This window comes from Polypterus senegalus, chromosome 11 (genome assembly GCF_016835505.1).
Source record: "Polypterus senegalus isolate Bchr_013 chromosome 11, ASM1683550v1, whole genome shotgun sequence".
NCBI lineage: Eukaryota > Metazoa > Chordata > Cladistia > Polypteriformes > Polypteridae > Polypterus > Polypterus senegalus.
This window is the reverse complement of record NC_053164.1, coordinates 92722586-92737384: the sequence shown is the minus strand read 5'-3', so window position 1 is coordinate 92737384 and position 14799 is coordinate 92722586.

The following is a 14799-nucleotide window of genomic DNA, read 5'->3' as shown; positions in this document are numbered from 1 at the left end:
TATTTTATTTTAACTCCTGAGCTCATGACAGATACAGGACAATATCTACAACAAAACACAGCATCTTTACATTTAAAAATTGCATTGATTAAAACTTTTTGACAACTCTGTTAAAAGGATATACAGTATTTCAAAAGTTCACAGTTATTCTCATGCATACGGAAATCTGAAAAATTAACAAGAGCGGCCATCAAAAATACTTTTTGCAAAATGAGCTACCCTGTATAATGATGAGTTGATGTTCTTTTCATATAAAAAGTCTCCAAAAAATACCATCCAGATTTTCAAACACATGAGTGTGTCTGTCTGCTTCCTGAATCAGTAACAACTGTCCACAGTGATTTGGAGCAGTGCTGTGAAATACTGGATAGGAACAGAAGAGGTGGGCTAGGATGTACAGTAGGTCTTGGATGTTGTTATTCTGTAACTCATTCAGCTGGTTAAGGTATTTGTGGCTGAAGGCATGAGAGAAAAAACAAAAACATTAGACTGCCATGTAGCAATCAATTCCTTCCCCTGTGTACACTTCACATTGGAACCTAAAAAAGACAACAGGGCTCATACCTGTGACAATTCATAACATTGTTGTACCCTTTTAATTCTATTTAGGGTTTTGGAGGCTATCCCATTAGCATTGGGTGCAGGGAAGGAAATAGCCCCGACAGAGTACCAGTCCCTCTCATGCATTCTCAAACATATAGCTGCTCTTGCCCTCATATGGGACCACACCAGCATGTCTTTAAAGAGAAAAACTGAAGTATCAGGTGAAAAACCCATGCAGACCCCAGGAGAACATAAAATATTCACACAAACAAAAGTTGTTGAGTGCAAGAATTTAAGCCAGGACACTGGATTCTTGTGCACATAGTACAATAAATCTAGAAAGTAGTAACATAAGTATAATACTAGCAACAAACAACAAATAAATATAACATGATATTTAAAGACAATTTATACAGAATTGCATGCTAATGTGAATACTTAAACAATACACATCATTAGGAAAAAATAAAACTGATACTGAAAGGTATGAAAAGTACGCAGGTGGTAAGACGTCAAGACTGGGTGACCTTCCTTTTTTCACATTATATGAAACATTTTTCCATGCAGTTTGGGATGAAGATGGTTTAGTTTGTCTTAAGAATATAGGGTAGTTAGATCGTTTGCATTGTTGAGTGTTTCAAAAGTGCTAACATGTGTCAAATTCAGATTTGTTACAGAATTTTCCAGACATCAAATAAGTTAAGAAGTTATCACATTGAAATGTTTTATTGCTAAATATTTTGTTATCTATCTACTAGCAAAGCAAAATGCCCACAATGGTGCAATGGCAAGTCTATCTGTTTCATTGACACTGGACATGTAGGAACCTGTGTTCACTGGATGAACTTTCCCTTACGTCCCTGTTTCTTTAAGGATCTTGTTGCCTTTGGTCATCAGACAATTTAGCCCTTATGTATGTCTTTCTTTGTGATTTTTGTTGCCTTTGTTCATTGGACATTGCAGCCCTCTTACGGACAAAGAATGACATTAGACCTGGACATGGATGCTGGGCGTTTTTTTTGTCAATTTTATATAATTATACTGTAGACTGGTACTGTGTGATACTGTGCCATTTTATCCTGGCCATACCCTGGATCTCTGGATGTAAATTGCACAGTAGTAGATTTTCTAAATAGCCTGATAGCTAACCAAGTCCTTTTTTTGTTAGGTTACTTGTTCATTGCTAAAAAGGTCTATCGTCTTGACAGAGTTTACTTTTTTTAGTCGTTGTTGGTTTATCTCTGCTTTTAGCCTTTAGTTTTTGTGTCAGTAGTATCTGTGGGGGGGAGGGATCCAAAAATTTCAGGAATCGGTCAATAATACTGGAGAAAGGTGAAGTTATCATATGTGTTGCTAGGAATTACATGCCTAAAGTCATGTTAAACACTCTGGATTGTGCCAAACTGACCAAAATGGGTGTTTCTGACCAAAATATCAAACATCAAGAAAATTATGATTGTGTTTTTTTTCATTAACAGATTTGTTAATAAGGAGTTTCAATGTAAACAAACTCTTAATCAGCAACATTACACTAGACTGCAGAGGCAGCAGGAAAAAAAAATCAGGAGTGGTCTCCCCTAGACTTTCTCGTATACTCAGATATGGGGGTCGATATTTAAGGAGTAAACTGCAAGACAATGATTATATTTTTATATTATGTACATTAAAGAACCATCAACAACAAATCAAATTAATTATATATTGAACAATTATTATAAAAGTACAGTTGAATAAACCAGACTCTGCAGCTGCGTGAATAAAAAAGTACCACTTCTGGTTAGTAGAAATAGCTCAAAAGTTGACAGAAATCTACATTTTGTACCTAATACTTGTATGCAAAACTTGGTTGACCTAAGTGAAGGTGTAATCAAGGTATTGTGTTTACACACGCACACACACAGACACACAGACATAATTGTAAAAATGGTACTTTCAGACTCAGGGAGGATTAAAATGTAGAGATTCATCAAAAATCTTGAAATTGAATTTTTGGACAATTACAATACTTTCCTTACGAGAAAGCAAATCAGACTCAGGGAGGTCTAAAATGTCGAAATTCATCATAATCTCAAGGTCACATTTTTGGATGATTACAATACTTTCCCTATACTTTGTATACAAGAAAATAAAAAAAAAAATTGTAGCAGCAGCACAAGTGAAAGTGCATTTTGCAGCATAACAGTGCACTTGCACACACCACATTGTCAGGCAAAATGTTTTTGTGCCAAAACAATGTGGTTGTTGGTTTACACCCCTCATCCCTGTGATTTTTTTTTTTTTTGTTCCCGAAATTAAATTTGAGACTGAAAGGCAGAATTTATTGCTGCTATGAAAGAAATCCAGTAAAAAAATCACAAAAGGCACTAAACACAGTAACAAGTGCATGAAATGTTTTCCAGGAATGGAAGAAGCACAGGGAAAAGTATATTACATCTCAAGGGGTGAATTTTGATGGTGGCTAAAGTTTTATTTTAGCATGTCCAAGAATTTTTGGGTCCCATTTCGTATTGTCACACACATGTCTTTAGGAGACAACTAAAGGGCTTGAATACAGGCGATTCCACGCCGGACCAGGGGTTGGCAAGGTGCAGTAATTTTCCCTCTCGACCTTTTGCAGACCATTCTAGGGAAATCCCACCCGGCTCTGGGGCAGCCAATGATGTCACTTGCGGTTCTGGTCCTGATGACATCACTTCCTCCACTGGCCTTTAAAGCTGCCATCTTGTGTTTAGAGAGGCAGTTCTGTTTTGGACTCTGTTGTATGAACATGTCTGCTTTTTTGAATTATTTTTGCAGCCAGGAACAATTATACGGGTGGCTGCCCCAAACCTTCTTACGACCTTATTGTCGTTTTTGTGACAGTATATAATATTAAGCATTTTTGAGACTACATTTGCATTTACTATATTTGTTTATTAATTGTTTCTCTGTCCTGACTGATATCCTTTCAAGTATCACATCTGGACACAGTATAGTTTCAAAATATAAACTGTTTCTAACAGTACAATAAAGGGCATTTTTAAAAATAACCTGATTCTCTTTGTTGAAGCCAACATGAGTAGTTTCATCTGAAGTGTTAACTTCCACTGAAAGTTTACATTTTAGCCCCCAAGGCTTTGACTAGATCAGCTCTGAACCTTAGATGGCCTAATATTCCTCCTGCTGGATGGCATAAGGGCAATGTTGCCATCTGTCCATATTTTTTTTTACCCCACTGCTTAGCTATATTTGTGCTACAACTATTTAACTTTCTTATTGGAAGGGCCAAGATCATTTACTTTATAGTATATTAGTTCTCATATTCATAAGACCTCTTGCTATTGGAAATAACTGTGTCAATTGCTCGATACTTCCTCTGCCTTATTGTTTTTGGGAAAATTCAAATTAATGTTTGAAAATAACTTTTTAAAAAGTAGTATGTTTACAGAAATTACTAAACATACAGTCACAGGATAAACATCATTTCACAGCATTTTAAAAATCTATAGATATTTCACATATTTCAAGCTTTTGAAATGATGCCAGGGTCACATTTTCATTCATTTCAACTTCCAAAAAGACAAACTTCCTGATTCAAATCAATTAAATGTAATGTCTTTGATGCACCAAAGAGCGTATAGCTTCTGGCCTACTGCCAAGTGCAGGAGTTCATCTGGTCCAAAATACAGGCAAGTTCAGGAAAACAAGTTCAGAAGATTCACATGCCTTGCCCTATTTTAAAGACCATTCAAACTTTCAGCAATGGAGACAATTAAACCTTTCATTAGAAGGGCAAACTCAGATTAAATTCCAATTCTGAACACTGACCCTTTTCTTTGAGATCTTATGTGTCATTATTTAAAGCCATCTGTGGGTACAAGGCCAATTAAAGCAGTTCAGGGCATCCCCTGCTGAACTTGCTCTAATTATAGCATCTCATCCCTCGGAGTGAATAGGTTCAGAGCCTCCTCCTTTAATAAAGGTCCCTTTTCCTTTCGTGGGGTGCTGGCAATCCTCATTCAGTTGTGAAGTTGCAGCATTCAGAGCATGTTAAGATGCAGATGTTTCTTCTACCGTTCTGTACCGAGACAGACATGGACTGCTCCTCCAATGAAGGGTTCATCTGACTATAATTGACTACATTACCCAGTAAACTGAAGACTCCTTCCAGATAGGCCCGAATTGGAGTGAGAAAGATGATTTTTAACATCTGCTTAGACAAAATACTTAAAAAAAGATGGATGTCTACAGGAAGGTACTTTCACTTGTAAAAAGTGGACCTGCTAGTTACATGAAGTCAAGTGAAATGCAATGAAAAGGCTTAGCAGAGGGTACGCCAGTCCAGATCAAAGTTATCATCATCTGTGAAAACTGTAACTAAAACAAGTAATAGACCACTTTGTTAAATAAATTAAAAACAGAAGTTAAAACGCCTCGCAGTAGGGAGATCTGGGTTCGCATCCCGGGTCCTCCCTGCGTGGAATTTACATGTTCTCCCCGTGTCTGCGTGGGTTTCCTCCAGGTGCTCTGTTTCCCCCCACCATCCAAAGATATGAAGGTTAGGTGCATTGGTGATCCTAAATTGTCCCTGGTGTGTGCTTAGTGTGTGTGTGTGTGTGCCCTACGGTGGGCTGGGGCCCTGCCCAGGATTTGTTCCTGCCTTACGCCCTGTATTCGCTGGGACTGGCTCCAGCAGACCCCCATGACCCTGTGTTAGGATATAGTGGGTTGGATAATGACTGACTGACAAAAATAAAAACTGAACTGAAATTAAAACCAAAGTAAATAAAATTAGACTGGGTGGAAACAAAATGTGTTTTGTTTTGATTTTCAAGAAACACATTGTCAGTAGCCAACTTTTGACCAATGCTCCCTCTGAGGTGCACCCAATTTCAAATTTCACCACACAGCATTTCTAGTAAGAATATCAACTCGTAAGTCTAGCTGTCCTCATACTCAATATATATCTCAACCAGGGTTCCTCCCTCAGCTGGGGTACAGAGTTTTTTTTGTCCAAATTTGAGTTGTTCAGGTGTGTTAATGTAACTTTTATTTATTGTTTGCTTTCCTTTCTACGGCTGTACTATTTTCTGTATTTTGTGGGTGATTCCCCTAGAGGCGGTGCCACCTTCCAATCACCACCAGGAACTGCCCCCAAACTAAAAATGTGGAGGGTCTTAAACACTTCCAAGTAGCTCATTTTGAATGTCCTCTGGAGTTTTTGGCGAGTTATTGTGCTTCTACTTGCTGATTGTGATTTATTGAATTTCCAAAACTGTTTACTCTGCCTTTTGACCACTCTTTGGATTCTTATATTGAGACTTTGCTTGCATTAGATTTCATTATTGCTTTAGGGAATTCAATTTTGTGGTTTTGTGCTCTACAGATCTTTGCTTTTCTTTTAAGAAATTTTTTGTGAGAATAAATCTTTTATTTAATAAAGATTCTATGAGACCCTTTTTGTGTTTAGCTGGGGTTTTTGGTGGTATTTCACTGTCTGTTGGGCATTTTTAAAAGTGCTTTGTAACTCCATTTCATAGCAAATAAAACTCGGTATGGAAGGTCAACAGGCAAATCTTTTTGAAAACAGACATTAAAAGAGACCCAATTGGATTATACAGTATTTTGCCCACCCTTTACAAATGTTATTCATACAAAGATTGGTGGCTGTTTGTGAAACAAGGTGAAGTAAAGCTGGGCCACCAAATATTTCCATATATATCTCATATTGAAAGAAGAAAACTCTAACACAGGGGTGTCCAATACCAGTCCTGGAGGGCCACAGTGGCTGCAGGTTTTCATTCTAACCCTTTTCCTAATCAGCGAGTGGTTTTTACTGCTAATTATCTCCTTTTCCCTTCATTCTAATACCACTGTTTTTAAGGATTCAGTCCTCTGAATTGATTTGTTTCTTCATTAAATGGCAGTCGAACAGAAATGAGATGTGAAATGAGCCAACAGATGACCAGCTAAATTGGAACTTCAAACTCCAGCCAATTTCATTCCAACCAGTTTCATAATGAAAAGTCAATTCTTGCTGTCAATTAAAGGTGTTATTAAATATCATCACTTGTTGCTGCTCTCATTCTGCCACAGCAGACTGTTGATTTTCTGTTTTTTCTAAGACCACCATCAAGATGTTTTGGTGTCCTAAGCAGACCAACATGACTGAGACCTTCACCTTTCTTTAATTTCAGGTTAGCTGGTCATGTGGTGGCTTGTTTTGGGTCTCATTATTGTCTGGCTGCTCATTAAGCAAAAATAAAAAAACTAAGAGGTCTCAGTCACATCAATTAAAACTGAGGCAAAACAAGTTAATCAGCAGCAAAAATTGTTAACTAATTGAGAAGATGGTTAGAATGGAAACCTGCAGCCACTGTGGAAAACCAAGACTGGAGTTGGATACCCCTGCTTAACATCAATTTAAATTTAACTTACTGAATGATCAAAGAGCTCTAGCAAGACCAAATTTGAAAGAACTAGGTCCACCATTAAGTTAACATAATTTCTAAATTTGGAATGTTGTTTCATTCACAATGATATCCAAAGTGTATCTGTTTAAGAGACAGCATACCAAAAAAGCAGACACAGGTACACACTGGCATGCAAAGCATGTTAACTACCATGTACTGGGGGGCTCATTGGATCACAATATGAATATCAACTCAACCCCCTTCATCGGACAAACAGGCTTACTGTGAAAACAAGGATGTGCCCAAAACTCAGATAGGTAGTTGAGCCCTAGTAGTTTGTTAAACTTAGGATGGACACAGTAATGAGTTAGAGACATTAAAAGGGGTTTTTCGATTGAAAGGTGCAAGGTTTATTTTGTAGGGTCAATACATTAAACAGTGAAAAAATAAATCAGTACTTTGCTTAAATCAAATTAAAAAGTAAAATGGGTAAAAATAGTAACATCACAAATATAAAGCGTTCTTTAAAATGAGTCTCTTTTTATAATGAACTCTATTCTCCAGGAGAGTAAAATCACTTTCTCACTGCAGCAATGCCGACACCAGAATAGGTAACTCATAATAAGCAATACACAGGCCTCGATACACAACAATATCTTCAAAAGGTGAGCTCTTTTCACTGCTCTAGTTAGCTCTGTGATAAATCTCACTCCAGCACCCCTGTAGTTTCAAGGTATTCTCAGCAGCATCCATCACTCTGTTCTGAGGCAGCAGATTCCCTTACTGCCTAAAGGGTGTTACCTGCACCCATTTGCCATCTAATACCGGCTCTTGATAGTCCAAATTGACCCATGTCATGCTCTGTCATATTCCCATTGGGAATCTGCACATCTCACCCTCATGACTCTTAAACATATTCCCAGGTGATTAACTGGAGAATTACCAGAGCCAACGAAAAAACTCGTAAATCTGGCCCACCCTAATCTCTTCACACCTCTCCAACATCCTCTTTTGTCTTGTAAATTGTGTCATTAAGCTCAAGCAGCAAGCAGCCTGATATACCATCCCCCCACTGCCTCAGATTGGGCAAGTTCTTCCACTTCCTGCCTTGATTGATTATCTGGTAGTGAGCTAACCAGAATTGTAAGGGGGAATAATTAGATATGTTTAGTGTCTACAACAATCTATGTAAAGACATCGTTAAAACAGAAATGTTTTCATGTTTTAGTAATAAATGACAAAATGTAGACACGAACTGTATAATGTATGAAGTCAATCATATCAAATAAATACTTTCACAAAAGGTGCAAGTACAATACGACAGCTTCTGTGGTGCAGTGGTTAGATCTGCCGATTTATAATCCAGAGGTTGTGAGTTCGAAATCATCTCCCCTGCAAATTTACCATTTTGAGTAGTGAGCTACTCTTATTGTTAATATTATACAATAAAACATACTTTTGATTTGTGTCTGTAACAGCTGGTGTAAATTTATAACACTTGTAAAAGTTAGCTTTTTTTTTTCACTTTTATTCTCTCAGTCATGATCACAATACAACACCCACCCCCTGCTCCAGATCTGACGCGGTTACCTTTTATCTGAAACTGGGAATAACTGTAGATGTCAGTGGTGTTTTGAGACAATGGAATTGGAAATTCTTTTATCTGGAGGTATAAAAGCTGACACACAAATGCTGGTGAATCTGCCTGCTTTGTATCTCACTGTCACTTGAATTTTTTTTATTCAGTTTTATTGGGGTGTCTCTGCTCACGCTGCATTAGTATGCACCTTATGGTCCATGCTGTCAAAGCCGCACTGACAAAAAAAACAGAGACATGGGTATATTTGATATTTGGAATAACTCATTTTATGACCTGTATAGTACATTTCGGAAAGGGATGGTATAGCAGGCTGCTTGGGGTTATCGACACATTTACAAGACAAAAGAGGCTAACGGAGAGGTGTGAAGGGATTTAAGGTGGACCGGATTTACACGTTTTTTCGTTGGCTCTGGTAATCCTAGTGTTAACAGTGTCTCAACCCCGCTCTTTACTATTAACTAGTTTGTTAAAAACTTATTTTCTTCTATTCTAATTGCAATCCTACATCATCATGATCACACCCATTACACCCTCATGGTCTGATTTACCCTCCCTCTCTCTCTCTCTCACAAAACAAATAGACCACTTGCTTGAAATTCTTAAAAGTGTTTCCAGCCTCATTATCCCACCTGCAGGTTGTTAAAGGATCACCCACTCCCATCCCACTGTGATTATCTAATTAAAATGGGACAGGTAGAGCAATGAGCACCACTAAAAGCAAACTTAAAAAAAAAATGCTGCTTGTCCTGTGATGTGCATTGCCACAAAGCCTAACCAATTATTTTACCTTTGCTCTCTGATGGTAGTTTTTTTTTTTGAAGGAGACTAAATGTTTTAATATTCTAAGCAGTGTTTTCATTTTTTTAATTTCTTGTATTTTTTTTTTTATTTAACTTTTTTGTATTTAATTTTTATTCCTGCTTCTACCAGATATTGTTGGGTTACACTCTGGTGGATTAGGAAGATACAATCATGAATATATAGATTGAAGGAAAATAAAATACAGTTCTGGGCAGTACTCATTTTTTCAAGTTCACAATGTGATTCTGCTTTTAGACTCTGATGCAACTACTGAGTTGTGATTTGTAGAAATTTTATATCAACTTTGAATGCCTTTTAATGAACTAGATCACTGCTTCCCAAGCTCAGTCCTCAGGAACCCCTATGGCTGCAGGTTTTGTTTCCACTCTGATTCACAATCAGTGATAATAATCGATAAAACTGATCTAATTCAATTAGTTGGTCTTTTTTTCCTTTTCTCTTAAGCCTCCATTCAGATAAGCACAACAGTATGGTTTTTACCTTTATAAGATATTTAGAAATATTTCTTTTTTTCTAAATATATAATTGCTTTTAAGTGACAAATAACAACAAGCTGAGCAAGCACCCAAGAGCAGGCTAGTCAGCGTCTGTCCTGGAGGTTTCTGTTCCAACCCAATTGCTTAATTAGAAACCAATCTTTGCCAATCTCAGACCTTATTTAATTGTATGGCTTGTTAATCTGCAATGTTAGGTTCTTACAGCATAGATTTTTTTCTTTCCAAGGATAGCATTTTAATGATTTGAAGCCTAAAACTGATAATATTCAGTCTGTCACTTTTCTTCTAAATATTTTATTAAACCAAATAGTTCATGATGAATCCACACAGGTGTAATGGAAACAACTTAGATGGAGGACTGCTGGCTCCTTTGTCATTTGCATCTTATTGCTAATAAGAAGTCATTAAAAACAGTAAATGCAGCTGTTTAAGAATGAAATAAGCAATTAAGGGTGGGGAACCTTAACAAACGTGACCACCTGAATGAAGCATCAGATTGTCACTAGAGCAATAAATGCTTTACCAGCAATAATTGACCTCTCATGAAGAAATAGGGTTGGAACAAAAACCTGCAGCTACTGTAGCCCTCCAAGACTGACATTGCTTCCCCCTGCCCAAGATGATGAAAGCTGCAACCCTACCCCTAACCCCACTAATTAGTAAAAAGTCAATTAAATAACCAGAACACCTGGAAAAGCAGAATGAATATTAGGATGAAAATACTTAAAAAAAAAAAAAACTATATTCCCCTATAAGTGATTAGTCCATTTTAATAAAAATCTACCAAACTCCAAAATACAGAAACTGGGAAATTATGACTCTGAAAATTAAATGACAGGTGAAATAATCATACATATAAACACTCTTTTAAAAATGCACTAAAATAACCCTGATCCAGACTTTAATCAATTCACTTTTTCACATATAAAGCCAGTTTTGGTGAGGCAGATTTCTGCTGTTATGCACCAAAAATCGGAAATACTTTACCAAAAGATATATGCCACACTGTGGATCGCCTAAAAAAAATCTTAAAAACACCCTTTTTAAATTTGGCCCTCTCATTGCTGCAATTTAGTTTTACCCTTAATAAACTAGATATGTATAAAATCATCATACTCGTCAATGAATCAGCAATCATTATTCATCTTTATGCTTCTCTGTTTTCTTTTCTGGTTCTTCTGTGTCGCCACCACCTGATCAAAATCCTGTGCAACCAGCCACCTGTGATGTTTGAATGTTTGAATGAAAGTGGATTTACCAACCTGCCATTAGATCCACTGCGTGGAATCTTCTATGATGAGAAACAATAAAGAACTACTTAAGAACATTTATGTTAGGGAGAATTCCCAGTGAGGGTGGGTGGTCCTTTGGCCTTGGAACCCCTACAGGTTTGTTTTCTTCTCCAGTTTAACTGGAGTTTTTTTTTCTTTCCAATGACCTTATCATTGAACTGTCAATTAGAGACTTAAAAAGCCCAAAACAATTCTTAAGAACTCTATCTTATGTTTATATCCGTCTTATGTAAGTGTGCATTCTTTATTTTCTTTTTGTATTCTTTTCATAAATTATTTTTCTTAACTAATTTTAATTTGTTTCCAACAGAATTACTCGTTTGCCATCTTGTAAAGCATTTTGAGCTACAATGTTTGCATGAAGTTGTGCTATACAAATAAATGTTGTTGTTGTTATATCCACCAGCAGCATTCAGTGCCTGGCAAATCAGGGGGGGTATTTTCCGTACGTCGCTTAAATCATCCGAGATCAGGTGCCTCATCTTGGATGAGTTAATGCCGGTGAAACTCATCCGGGATAAGTCGGTTTTTCAAATGCAGCCGTGTAGTAGATTAGTCTAGCTGGATCTAATCATCCAAGATGAATGTGCACGCCCGCGCTGATTGAAAAGCCCATATATATTGAGTCTAGAAAACATAATCAGCAAGTCTTTGATAGGCTGTAACAAAATGACGAAAGAACGGGCGCATTTTTTCACACAAGCGGAGCAGGACCTTTCACTCGAAGGATATGAAGAATTTCAAGATTTAATATGCACAAGGGGAAACGCTGCAAAAGCACCCCAAACCAGAAAAGACGGCTGGCAAAAAGTGGCCGACAAATTAAATGCTAGGTAGTGTGCATTGTACTTACTGAATGCAGCGTTTCATTTCCTATGTGTCAGATGAATTATTATTTAATGTCATAATTCCAGATCAAACATGAACACAAGGAGAACATGGGAACAAGAATATACTTCAAACTGGTAAATATAAGTATATAACTATTTAAAGAATTGTTGACATAAAGAATCATATATAATATAAAAAACATTAATTTTAAAGCTAATAAGAAGGCAGACAAGCAAAAAACAGGTGGAGGTCCACGTGATTCCAGACCTAACCCCTGCAGAAGAGTTGGCTCTGCAGCAAAATGCCCATCGCCCTGTTTCTGAAGGCATTCCAGGGGGAAGCTCCTCCTCAGAACCAGTGGCAGCATGCAGTGGTCACTTCATTTCAGGTAAAGGATGGTCATTGCATATATTTGTCCTCAATGTGTGCCATATGTATGTTCCATATAGCCCTCTTTTTTTGTTAGGTCAGTTGCAGGGAATGTCAGATCCCTAGAACTTGTGTCTGACCAACGAGATATTGACGAAGGTCAAATATTTGATGAAGACACTGTCTGATTATTCATCAGGAGGAGAGGTAAATTTTCCAAATAATGTTTGATCAAACTCCACTCTGATCAGTCCCATGTGCCCCAATCACATTTGGAAATCCTGGGTAATGAGAATGTTAGGCTGGTTGTGAGATTCTTTATGGAACTGTGGGTGTTTTTGTTGTGTATTACCTACCTGCAACGGCATGAAACGCCTCTTTTATTGTCTGCACATGCAGGTGTCCAGGAAACAATATGAAAACCCGAAGGAAATATTTCAGAGCCAAACAGACTTTACGAATTGCCAGACAAACTGCACTTTTAGATAAATTTTCTGCATTGCCTACAGTATATAAAAAAGTGCCGCTTGCAAAAAACCTCAAAGCAATGCATACTGTCTGTGTGGTAGTGAGAGCCCGACTTTGCCTAGTTTGACTTTGAATATAAGGTGCTAATAAATCTTTGAGGTACAATATTCCCCCTTGGTTTCCTCTGGGAACAATAAAGGATCTTACTGATCGCGTAAAACCCTCTCTATATGAAATTCTCTTCTTATAATTTGAGCACCGATTAAAATGGTTGCTCATTCATGAACAGTGAAGCCATGACTAAATGAATTCAATGCATGGACACTGATTAAGTGTGTGAGCTAATCCTTGTTTATATAAAACAAACCTGCTCCGAGCTGGTTTGAGGATTTGGATGTGCTGCTATGAAAACAAATCCAGCAAGAGTTTCGAAAAACCGACAGATCCAGGATCAGGTCAAATCGTCAACAATTACATCCGGCTAAACGAGTAATCCATGTACCAAAAATACCCCCCAGTTCTTTAAATTAGTAGTCAAGTTAAAAGTTCCCTCCCTTGGTCAAGAATGAAAAGTGCATCTCTATAACAACATGCGTTCATGTTAATGTTGATAAGCTTCTTTCTTAGTGCTTCATACTTTGGCGACAACTCCCAGCTTTCTTCAGGATTTACATTTTTGTAATTTTTAATGTCAGAGACAACCAATAAAGTAAAGGCAGACTTTAAAACTAATATACATTATTTTTTTCCTGTTGGTAACACTATCCCATTTGCATTCTGATTAAACTTAACAAAGCCCATCCAGCCTGTTTGAATTTCACAGGTGTTGCTAAAAACATCTAACCTGTCCAAGCCTTTTAGAAGCCTGTCATGCATGTCTCTTGCAATATCTACAACAAACTACATAAATTTATAAAACAGATAATAGCAACTGATTTTTAATTATCTCTAAATGTGAGCGTTGGTATACTGTAAGTATAATCACATATGCTGCTACATTTAAAAAATTACCGTAGTATGCCTTTACAAGTTTAGTACTCTCTTTTTCATACTTTTGCTGGTATTTGTTATTCTTATTTGCAGAGTCGAAAACTTACAAAGTGTTTACTGTCTGCCTGAATTTACATAAGACCTGCTGCCATCGTTATTGCTCAATACAAATTAACAAAGGAATGCCAAGTTTTCTTGACCAAAGCTACAAAGTTCAGACTCGAATGTGTGGTTATTCATTCATTTATTTGCTTATCCACTTATTTATACATTTATTTATTTAAAGAACTTCTGTAAAAAGGCAAATTTCCCCCAAGGGACAAATAAAGTTCTATCTATCTATCTATCTATCTATCTATCTATCTATCTATCTATCTATCTATCTATCTATCTATCTATCTATCTATCTATCATTCTGTGTTTGCCAAAAAATGAGAGATCTTAGTCAAAGATGGGCCATGGTTGAGACCAGAAGAATTTAAATATCTGGTGACAAAATTCCAAAAAGTAAAGCTAATTTATGGTCAAAATAAATTTTCACAGTCCTACACCCCAAGCCATCAAGAATTTAGCTATTTATATAAAAAAAATTCTTTTTTTTTTAAGAATTTAGAATCTTGGATACCATCCGAAGCCCAACACTGACTTAACATATGACCTGTTAATGACATTATATGATGCAACTTCCTGGACATGCCCCCTAGTAAACAGCCATAGATCCAAAGCAAAGGTAGCTCAAAATATGAAGAAACAAAATGGCATGTGTAGGAATATATTTGTTATAATTTAAAACCTCCACAAACAAGGCTCAGGTAAAATAATTATTTTGCTTAGCTGAATAAATAAATAAATAAATTGTAAGAAAGGTGCTATATAGTGCCCAACCCGACACAGATTGATACGGAGGCTCAGTAAAATATATTTATTTTTCTTCAGCTGGAGGGCACTTCTTCCCCGTAATCCCTCCAGCCACATCACAGTCCCAAGCACTAAAC